Raw genomic sequence first — 12,441 nt, 5'->3', positions numbered from 1 at the left:
AATTCAATTAAATATTTATAATATTATATGTATACTGTATTATATATTTATTTAATTTAATAACAACTTTTCTTTAGATAAGATCTGAGTTGAAGATTTATTACAAATTACCATTTTTAATTATGTCTTTTTATAACTGTTCTACACATCATTACTTGATAATCAGATGGGCACTTTTTAATATAATGCAATTATACTAATGTAAATTATTATTTAGCTGGTATAAATTACATTTTCGACAAAGCATAATTATTGATATTATTAATATGAATTAAAAACCAAGTAATATACACACATATACACATACACATGTACACATACACACACGCATACACGCACACACATAATTGTTACAATTACGCAACGTCATTTATATAACAACAGAATAATTATTATAAATTTTAATTTTATAAACTTTTATTTAATTTTTAAAATTTATTTAATTTTATAAATTTTTTTCCAATATTTAATAAACTTTTGTTAAGTTTAAAGTTTATTCTTATTATATTTTAGTATATTTAATTTTATATTTAATTAAAATAAATTAGAAATTATATTATGACAAAATCTGTTCTAAAAATAGTATTATTGTAATTTCTACAGAAATAATATTACTTTTAATAAATTTATAATTAATAAGCTTTTTAAATTTCCTAAAAAATAAATTTTATCGTTTCTAGTTGTAAGAATGATTTTTATTTAGTTTTTTAATTTTTTAAATAAAAATACATAATTTCATTTTTCTTAAAAATAATTTTAATTAAAATTTTTTAATTTTTTTAAAAACAATTTTAATTTAATTTTTAAAATTTTCTTATATAATAATATAAATTTAAATTTAATGTTAATAATATTTCAACTTTATTTCTAGCATTTTTAATATCCTAATTGCCTTAATATTGTTATTAAAATATCAAGAAAGTTTCAAGAAAATTTTAATAATCCTAGTTACCTTAACAAAATCTTTTACTTGCTCGCCAAGTTTAAAATCAAGATTTAAGGATCTAATTGTGTGCTATAATCGCATAGTCTAATCGAATGCACTGGTAGCATTCTCAATTAGATGTCATTGCAGGAAAAATAAAATGCAAGAAATGCTTTCATATATTCTGGAAGATATCTTATGTATCTCTCTCTATGCTTCTCTCTTCTCTGATTAATATTGAGCTCCTATTTTGTGCATAGTTTATATCCATTCTTCGCCAGTTGAATCTAACTTTTTGTTTCTCCTGACTATATTTCTGGCCCAATCTTTAACCATCACTAAGATTGCGTTCAAAAACGTCACGTTTGATTATTACTTGAATCATCGTTTGAAAATTCCAGCGCATTGATCGTTGATCCGTTCGAGAAATAATTGGAACGTTACTCAAATCACGCCCAGTCTTGACTGAGTTAATAATCATTTGACGGAGTGAGATTTCTGGATGTACTCCAGATATTAAAAAAAAAAAAAATAAACTTCCTTTTTATTAGCTTTTTCCAGCTGTTTATTGTCACCGACAGATAAGCGCCAACATTTTACTTGCGCTCATTTATCTTAACGGTTTGTTAGACGTATCTATCGTTTATATCGAGGAAGGAGAGAAACTCCATTTATTGTCGACTAATTCCTATTGCTGGCAGATAAGCGTTAACATTTTACGCTCATTGACAATTGTGTGATTGTTAGATGTTTATAATATAACTTTATTTGAGATAAAGTCAAGTTATCAATCAAAATCAAATAAAATTTTTATAGTAATATATAATTTATAATAAAATGTAATTTATAATAAAATATAAAAAAACTAAATATTTGTCATTTATTATCACATTAAAATAATTCAATTGATTGGTCGCGTCGCTTTATGTCAGTTAAAATAAAGTTTAAGAATATTTTGTAAACAAGTATGTACAGATGAGTTATAAAGAATTAAAGTAAGATCAAAGTACATAAAAGTAAGAGATTACAATTAATGAAATTACTAGCGTATTCTTTATTAAATAAATTAAATACAATTTTACTTATTGATTAAAGAAAATGCTTTCTGTAAATTTTTTATTTTTTACTTTATATTTTAATTCATTCATTACATACATATTGAAAGAATTTATTAAAAATTATTCAATCTGTTTTATCTCATGCATGTTAAACAGATTTATAATCTAAAATCTCAACAAATTCGTTAAAATAAAATTAAAGTTTGTCATTTACTGACCACTGCTCAACAGCGGAGATGATATTGAAACTACGTTGATTTGTAGCATATAAATATTATATTTAAATCATAGCTTAAAATATAATTCATATTTCAAAATATTATTACTGTATACGCGCCAAATTTTATATTCAATGTATACATAAATAAGCAGATAAGTAATATAATAATATAATAATATATTTATAATTTTTTATAAATTCTAAAAGAAGCAATTTTTTTAAATAAAGTTTTATAGAATTTATATATAAGTCTTTCTCTCTCTCTCTCTCTCTCTCTCTCTCTCTCTCTCTCTCTCTCTTATTGTTAGTTTCTCTTGTTTAATTAAAAATTAAATTATTCAAATAAACAAATCAAATTTATGTACAAGCGCGCCCACAATTAATATACAAATAATAAATATTCTTAGAGTTATTTTGCGGGTAACGGATGCCTGTCCTGAATCTCCATCTCCTACTCTCAGATTGTCAGGGAATTATTAAGAAAGAGATTGCGCACTTGAATGCCCGACACTTTGAAGGATACTTTTGCATTTAAACGCCTGGATACATTTTGCATAGCGTTCCCCAATTGCAAAGCAATATGCCATTTCATGCGAGGATTGCACCTCAAGTCGACAAGATTTCGAGCAAGGGTTAAGCTTAAAGTGGAAGAATCGCAAAGACTATAAAAAATGATTTTATAATTTTTCATACTTTTTATATAATTTTACTAATTTTTATAGAAAGATTTTCTCATTTGTAATTTTTTTCTCTGTCGCTTTAATTTTTCTTTTTAAATGAATTTGAAATAATAAATAATAAATAATTGTACAAAATACGTACTGCGATAAAGTTTTGTGTTATTTATTAAAATTAATTAAACATTAATCATAATAATTGTGATTTGCTTCTCGATATTTATCGAGGTCGCGTTTAGAAAAGGAATTTAACAATATGCGGAGCGTTTCGCACTACTATTTTATTACACGAATGTCACCATGCAAATGATAACAAGGCCATATCATATAACTGTGCGTTAATACGCCATCAAAGCTGAACATCATATGTTATTATTAATTCTCGTTGCCGAAATATTTAATATACGTACAAATATACTACAAATTATATCTACACAGAATATATATACTATGTTTTTGAAATTATTGATTAATTATTTATTAAATGGTTGACGTAGTATCACAGAGCTTGTCGAAACATTAAATCATTCGATTTTATGATTCGTGTCTCTTACTGCCCTTTTACAATCCGAATAAAAAATTACATTTAGATCGGTGGAAAATTTATATCTAATATCGAAATATATTTGACTTTAAATGTCGCACACTAAAGATATAATTACTGTTTGTAAGGATCGATACAAAAATTTATAATTTTATCTGTAGCGTTTCGATTTTTAGTTAAAATTATAAATGAATAAAACGCGAGAAATATCCATTTCAATAAAAAATTGTCGCGATACAGTTACAGTCGTTTTTTAAAAGTTAAATAATCGTCAAATAATAATTAGCGAATTATTTCCCGATACTCGTCACAATCGCTTTTCGAAAAGGACAGAGTGTCTTGCATTATTACCTTTCTGCTCAAGTGACGCCGTGCGAATGACAACACGCTGAGCGTCTGTAATCACAATAACTTATACCGTGGAGGCCATTTGACATGTGTTATAGTTAATTTTATATATCATTTATTAATATAAAATATAAATTAACGCTGAATATACTGTATTTCAAATTAATGTTGATAAATAGGCTATCGTCGCAATAAAATCTAACGTTTATTCGAATAACAAAATCGTTTTATTTTTATCAAGAAAATATGTAAATATTGATGAAAATTAATTTAATATTTTTATTTTACACTTTTCGAAATTTTCACAATTTTTAAAAGAAATAATTTTATTTAACAAATTAAGAATTTTTTTTTACTTTAATATATCTTAATAATTCAAATTTATATTGCTGTAAGTAATGTAGCAAGTTATTTTTTTTTCTTTTATTAAAATCACGCAAATTTTTCTTAAGTAAAAGAAAAAATAAAGTAAAAATAAAATAAAATTTAAAAAAAATGATAATAATAAATTATATAATTAATTAGTTTTTATATTAGATATATACGTATATTTTATAAATTTATTATCTATCGTACTTTTTTATTAAAAGCAATAGATTTTACAGATATAACGGAGCAAAAAGAAAGTAGACCTATATAAACATCAAGGGTGATTCATAATATTTAAAAAAGAGCATCTTGAGAGAACTTAGCTACAGTTGTAATAAAATTGCGAAGCGGCAGCTCGCAAAGTAAAAAGTAGGTGTAAAGAAGAAGGCGAGTGGAGATTTTTCGCAGTTACGTTTAATTGTAGCGGCGGGCGAGGCGGCAGGAGTGCAAAAAAGAGGAAATAAGAAACTTCGTCATGATATTTTCTTGCAATTATGTTTCGGAGGCGGTTACGAGCACCGTGTTGGAACATTCGGTGTCTCCATTGTCAGTTAACCGAGCACCAGCCTGCTGCCGCGCGCGCCCAACTCTAAATTAACATTAAAGAGGCGCGTTAAAAGCGTCGACTTCGTTAAAGCTTGTTGAGTGTTTCTCGCTGCTTTTGTTCCGGTAATAGAGTATTAAACAGCCAAGATCTGATAAGGTCATTCCTGCAGACACGTCGTCCTGCCAAGTTGCAGGAAAAGCTCAATTGCAAGTTGAGACTACCGGCGAAAAGAAAAAAGAAACGTTCACGACACTAACGTTCGAAAGAGGATCGAGTTTAATTTAAATTAGATCTTATCCGCGATGCTATCGATCGCACGCACGTATGCGGGAGAGCACCGCTCTTCCCAAAATTTCTCGCGTTTTCGCGCGCATCTCATTTCGCTGAGCGAAACGAACCGACAAAGTTCTCGGCGCCAACTTTTCCGTAGCACAAGTTTTACGAAGAAGAGCTCAGAAGTTTTTCACCTCGTGAGCGGTAAAGCGGATTTCTTAACGCTTAATTACTTTTGGACTCGAGCATACGGCGTTTTTCATTCGATAGATTGGCCGAGTCTTGTAACTATTAATATTGCTCGTGATGTTTTTAAAATATGAATAATAAGAAATCAGCAATAATCTAAACCAAATAATAAAAATTATAAGAAATGATTCATGTAAAATTTAACAGTTTAAAAAATTTAATTTTTTGTACATATTTGCTACAATAAATAAATTATTTAATCGATTGAATCAATTTAGATAAATTGTTTAAGAGTGATTGAATTTTAGGATCAGAAGGGATCTGTTAGTAACGAGTGAACCGGATGAGCGATCGTTTTAAGCAGGCAATAAATTTAAATCAAGCTTTATCCGCAACGTTATCGATCATGAGCAGCTTTTGGAATACTTAAAGCTTTGTCCGCATTTAATTTCATCATTAACTTAAATTTTTTTATGGGAAGTCAAAGTTTTTATCCCATGTAATATATGCTGAATTTTTTAAGATTTAGCTTCTTTCGTATTTAACGGTATAAGAGATTTAGTAGTATAATATATTTGTTGCTTTATTCTTGAATACATTACTCTAACTTTTTTATTCAAAATAATGCATATATTACAGCTTAAAATTAATAAGCTGTAAAAAAGAAAATAAAAAACAAAGACATTTAGTATTTAAAATACATTATTTGAAAGCATAGTTTATATGATTCTGTATCAACAAATTTAAAAAGAGAAAAATGACTATGTACAAAAGAAAAAATATATAAATCACCGTTTTAATAATTCACATATTCGTTATTGCAAATTTCTTTCAAAATATATAACAATTGAAAACAATTAATAAAAGATTATGGTCATATGGTTGAAATAGATCGATGATGAATTGCGATTTTAAATGATCGACCACAAATAAATGGAAGAATAAATGGATAACTTCTCCGAAAGATGAAGGATCACGAGAGAGAAGATAAGGAGGCTGGATCTCACTCTTTATGAGAGAAAGAGAGAGAGAGGGGAGAGAGTGTTAGAAATGAGGTGAAACAGCGATAGCTTCCGAGAAGCTGGGTCGCGAAGATCTGGATCAGCTAGGAAAAGTGTTTAGGATCGCAGGATGCGCCTGACTGCACCAGCAAATGAGATCGACTGAAAACTCCTCGAGAACCATCCGAACCAATCCTTTCGGCGGAATGTATCACTTCGGTGTAGACGCGCACGATTAATGGGTTTCTCTTGGAAAAGGATCTCGTTTACGTCCAAGAAAAGTACGATAGAACCGACAGGCCAGGCTGTTACCGACTTGGCTTAGGAAAATGTGTTTTCTACCATGGTACAAAGATTCCTGTTTTTCGATGGAGAACTTCAATTTTTTTCCCGATGAAAAACAGCATTATATCACGAAATATTCATTCCGATATTCCTCGATGAAATTGCCAATTAGAGATATGAATAAATGGCCAAAATTGTTGTGTGTATATAGAGAAAAAAAAAACAGTTGTAAAAACATATATTTATAAAGAGAACATATAAAAATATCACTATATGCAGTTTCGTAGAGTGTTTTTTTATGTATTTAAATTACTTATAACTTCATTTATTTTCTTTACAAATCCTTTTATTTACATAAGTCGTATTATATATATATTTATAATAAGATTTATCGTTAGTAAGGAATTTTATCATTAAATCTATATAATCTTTACATGATAATCGAGTTCAATTTTATAAAAGTAATCTATATTCTTATAAAATATTTCAATCTACAGAATTATATTTATTAATCTAAAAATGAGATTATTGTAACATTATAAAAGAATAAGTCATGATTAAAAAATTTAAAATTATGCAATTCATGTTCTTGAAAGTACAAAATCTCTTCTCTTATATATGTGAGTAAAAATATAAAAGGATCAGTACAGAGTATTTGCTACATTTATTTAATCATTGATAAATCAATCTGGTACAACTTTTTCGTTGCCCGGCAATCTTTACTGAACTCGACGCTCAATTTACAATCCAAGTTTCTATTGGACTTATGGCGATGGGTCCAAGTTTGTTAAACAACGAGCCTTGAAGTTTGTCCAAGGTAAAAGTCTTACGAAGTCATTAAATTGTAATAGGCACTTTCACAGGCATTTCCGAATATCCAAGAGTTTCACTTTATAAATGGCATTAAACGTAGAGAGAAATTTGGAGAAACATCAATTATTGAATACCGATTATTTTTGAATATCAACTATAGAAAGCTCTGCGCATATGTCACGAGCAAATACTGCGATGACTAAAGTATTTCGTTAGTTCTATTTTTAATAGAATTTATTTATTGTAATAATTATGTTATCAGTTAAAATACTGATGATTAATGTAGTTATTAAACAGATGAGCTATAGTTATTAAATAGATTTCAAAAATACTGTTACTATTATCTATTTGTTCATATATCATGTACCATTATTTAATTATCTCTTTTCTTCATTAAAATTGCAATATTGAATATATATATACATATATATTATATGCAATGATATTTATATAACAATGGAGTTTGCACAATTATATTATCATTAATTGTTACACGTGTATGTTTAATTTTAATTAATTAGGGATATTTGGGTAATCAACAACAGTTCAAAGTATTTATATATTGCGCAGGATAGCTTTGTCAGATACATCACATTAGTGGTTAAGTATTAATTATAATTATCTCGAAAATATCTCCAAATTTCCATAGTTTTCATCAACTGCGCATCATATCATAATGAATATTGCAATTAAGATATATAGAAGAAGGCTTCAGTTTAATTAATTGGATTTTTAAAAAATTTTTTAATTAATTTTTCTACATTAAGTTAAATTTCTTTTACATTTATCATACAACTATCTCGTTATACATTAACTAAATTGAAATTTCATCTAGCAAGAGGACAGATAAGAGGAAAATGTGTAGCAAGAAATGATTTAGTTAGCTTAAAAAGGCAATAAAAAAGAACACTAACAAAAACTTGCACAAAAAAGATTCCTGTACACATAGCTGAATTCACTAAGCTAGAAATAGAGTCAGCGTGGGGAGGCACGGGGATCAGAGCATCCGGTGAACATGATGAAGAAGTGTGCTCCGGAACCAGAGAAGCGCCAAGTCTTAGCCGTTGTCCGCTCAAGAGACGAAGATGGATCGTATCACATTGAATCTCAGCAGAATCTATCCACCTTCGACCTGCCAGGCTCCTTTCTTTTCTGTCCTGATCAAGCTGTAAGAAACTCTGTAATTTGGTTATAAAAATTCCTTCTGCTTCGCACATATCGTCAGAATAAGAATTTTGTTTGTCAATTAAAATCTATTGTTAAGATTTGCATAATTTGTTATCTTCTTCTAACTATAGTATATCGGTTTCAAATTATTATTGCTGATAAACTAAACTCGTAGTTATATTTACTGATAGACGTTGAACGAATTACGATTGAGCGACCGCCTGAAGTATTTAAATAAAGTCTAATAATAAAAAAAAAAAAAACTGGACAGTCGGACATCCGATTCATTGAAAAATGCAGATTTCGAGAGCGTTTTAATTAGCCGTCTTCCCCTTTCGTCGATGCGGAGCAGGTCGCTTCATGACAGGATCTGAGATCTAAGTCGAAATTGAATTTCGCCAAAGAATGAGAAGAGTTCTTCGCGGAATTGAATCAGGGGAGATCGTCCTGACATCTCGTTAGGTGGAAAATTCCATCGGATATCAAGGAGGACGAAAATGTTCGGTATGGAAGTTATATCATCTCACTCTTTAGTTACACGAAGGTAATACGATTTAATTCAGCGTAACTGAGGATGTAGACGTCAGGCTAAAGTATTCTAAGATTTTCTTCTCGCTTAATAGAATCTCCAAAAGTAGCCATTTCTTGATAAATTGTCATAATTCGGAAGTGACGTATATAAAGTCATAAATGCCACGAAAATCATAGATGCAAAAAATTTGCTCTTTTTATATATATATATATATATATATATATACACACATATATTTTTCCAAGAAGGCAATGAAAAATTTATTTTATTATGACAAACATAGACGAACTATGAGCCATGCGCCATGAGACTCCCGTTGGGCTTTTGCCGAAGAAAGCAAAGAGTCAACGATCAATATACAAGTTACGGACAAACGGAAATCCACCCGAGTGTACAGAGAAAACCCGATAGATTCCGCATCGGCGCATTGAAATTCAGGAGCGTCGGTCGCCAGGCGAAAGTCGCGGTGGTGCAATGAAAAAGCTCTTCTTCTCCATCGCTTTCCCCGTCGCGTGTCCAGGGACCAAAAGTCCGTCGCTCGAATCTTCGCAATATGGAGGATGTGGAGAGGATAGGAGAGCGTGAAAGAGAAATATCCACTCACTTCGCGATTGGGAACTTCTTGATGCACTGCGGATACTCGAACTAGGAAACTGTGCTCGAATAAAGTCGAAAGGGTACCAGGGACTCTTATTTCATTGCGCCTCGCGAGGCGTGCCACGCAAAGTTATGCAGTCTGCCGGTATACAGCTGAAGTGTTATCGGTGATGTGTCGGCTACTAGCAGGACCTCTCGTAAATACTCTCGCGTACTTGAAGAAGAGGTGGATAACATATTCCAAACACGCTCGACTGCATCGATATCCTTGATCCGTGTATCTGAGACAGCAAAACTATTTATCGAGTTTACATAATAGGACCTTTGGCGTGCGCGAGATAGACAGGAGATCGTTGATTCTTGTTCGTGAGACAGGTTACGATACGTGATCGCGCCGTGTCGGAATTTCCTCGGAGTAAAAGGTTCTCTGATAAAAAGTTCTGTGACGCTGCGAAACTAACTTTTATTTTGTTCGTCGAACGAATTGAGATTTACATAAATATGCATATCATGAATCTTGCTACGGTATATTAATACGTATCTCGAAAATTTCAAATATTATCTGACGACTCACGTATGTATCATTTATAGTTTGATGTTTTACGCTTATCTTTTTGCATTACCGGCGACAAATAAATTCGAACGCTTTTTTCAACATTATTACATTACTCTTCCTAATGACACAAAACTGGCTTACAAATATTTTATAAAGAATGTCAGAGAGAACACGACGAGAATTTGTTGAAATAAAACATGATGTAAAGAAGATTATCTAGATTATTCGAGAAGGATTTCTCCAATTTGCAAATACCTTTATTAAACGATCAAATAAACTGATTGTGAAACGAATAAGTTTTAATGCAGTAATGGTTTCGTAATATCGAATAAAAAAATATAATTTCAAAAAATATATTAAAAAAACAGACTTTTTTTCACATCCTAATTATAAAATAATTATTAAAATTACAAATAAATTATTAGACAAAATAAGGAAAAAACATTTACTGTTTGTATCGTGGAAAATGCCATTTAGTCGAATAAAACCGCACGTCTCATTGAAAATCCGTGATATCACAAACCCGAAGGCCGTTTCATACGGTTTCAGAAAAGGTAAGCTTCCGCAATCGCCGCTATTGCAAGCTCCACTTGCAACCCTCCTACCGACCCTCATTCCTCGCGATCTCCTCTCGAAGCGGTGAAGTTGTCAAGGATAATACCGTTTCCAACTGCCACTGCAATAAAGCTTGAGCTAATACTTGTCTGTGGACCGTGGATTTCGCACGGACTTGACAGAATGAGATTAAAAAAAAGTTCAAGCAATTTTGAAAAACAAGCATTTATCTAATTTACACGAAAATCGTTATTTTATTATAAACTTTATTCGTGGCTAAATGTAGATTTGGAAAAATTTGTTGACATAAATGACATTTATGGTGATATTTTAAACAAACTGAAATTCTTTTGCACAAATAATTTCGGCAAATTTATCCGCAACGTTTTTGACAACAATAAACTTTGTCACGCGCGCGTATTATAAATACAATTGCATTCTATAAAATATTTATTCATAAAAAAAGAACATTCTCATGTATCAGCGTCAGAGATTTACCAAATTACTGTAATTATAAACAATATTGTTGTAGCAATTTATATAATAAAAAAACTATGTAAAAATGTATTTTATTGTTTATTTTATTAACTATGTGCTATATATATATATATATATATATATATATATATAGAGAGAGAGAGAGAGAGAGAGAGAGAGAGAGAGAAAGAGGGAGACTGCAAGTTATCCCGCACAAAATAGTATCGATATTGACGTAAGCGTAGTCATTTTTAATCCTATAAACGACGTAACAGCAATATCGTGTATTGGATCAATCACTGCCAATAAACGACGCAATGCAGCGACTGGAGCAGCGATCTATGAAATGCATCGATTTCATAGCCAAACAGCGTGTCATGCCCGTCTCATCGTTTATAGCATCCGACGTTCCTAGTAAGACGTGACGGAGAAGGTCCGGAACGGCGATTGCCGTTCATGTAATAACAGAGCGTCGAAAGTCCGGTCTGGCATAGAGATTCTGACCGGTAATTTGAGCCAAAGTCGAAGGATTAATGGAGATGCGGTAGCACGGCAAGCATGTCTTAGCATATTGATGGAGCGTGCAAGAGAGGATTTCTGTCGGTCAGAGAAGTCGAAGAGCAGATGTAACGAAAGAGGTCAAAGAATAGCAATAGAGGGAGAAGAAGTTACGATAGGAAACTATATCGTACAATCCGAGCACGCTTTGTACAAATGTCTCCCTCGATTTTCCGTCCGATCTCTGGCATCGTTTTGTCTGCCGCTTCGTTAAAACTGATACTTAATCTTCGCCGGATATGAAAGTTCGCTCAGTTATTGCAATAAAATATGATAAAAAGCTCCCGGTTTGGGGCTAGCTACCGGCACATTGGTAGCGTCACGTTGTCATGCTGTGTCGGCGCCGCGACAGCTTGGCTTGGAAATATTCCCGGATATTTCCGAAACTGAAGTCGTAAGCAGGAATATGTAAAATCGACACCGTTTCGGATCGCGCGCAAGATAAGTCGTTGCCGATATATGGGAACTACGAGTTTCCGGCTGGATGCGCGTGATCCGCGAGAATAGCGAGCGGTTCAGCGAGTCTAGCTGCCACGGAAAGAAAACGATACTGGAAATTGAAAACTAGATATGACCGAGAATTACAGATGGATCACAATTTCGGCAATGCAGTAATATTAAAGGAGGTGGAAATTAAAATATAGAAAGCTGCGAGAGAAAGAGACAAATCAAATTTTTCAGCGCTGTCAATTTCGCGTTTATATTAAATTTCTTATAACATTTGAATCTTTGCGATGCAATTGGGTATTC

This window comes from Anoplolepis gracilipes, chromosome 1 (genome assembly GCF_047496725.1).
Source record: "Anoplolepis gracilipes chromosome 1, ASM4749672v1, whole genome shotgun sequence".
Taxonomy (NCBI): Eukaryota; Metazoa; Arthropoda; class Insecta; order Hymenoptera; family Formicidae; genus Anoplolepis; species Anoplolepis gracilipes.
Note: the sequence above shows the minus strand (reverse complement) of the source record.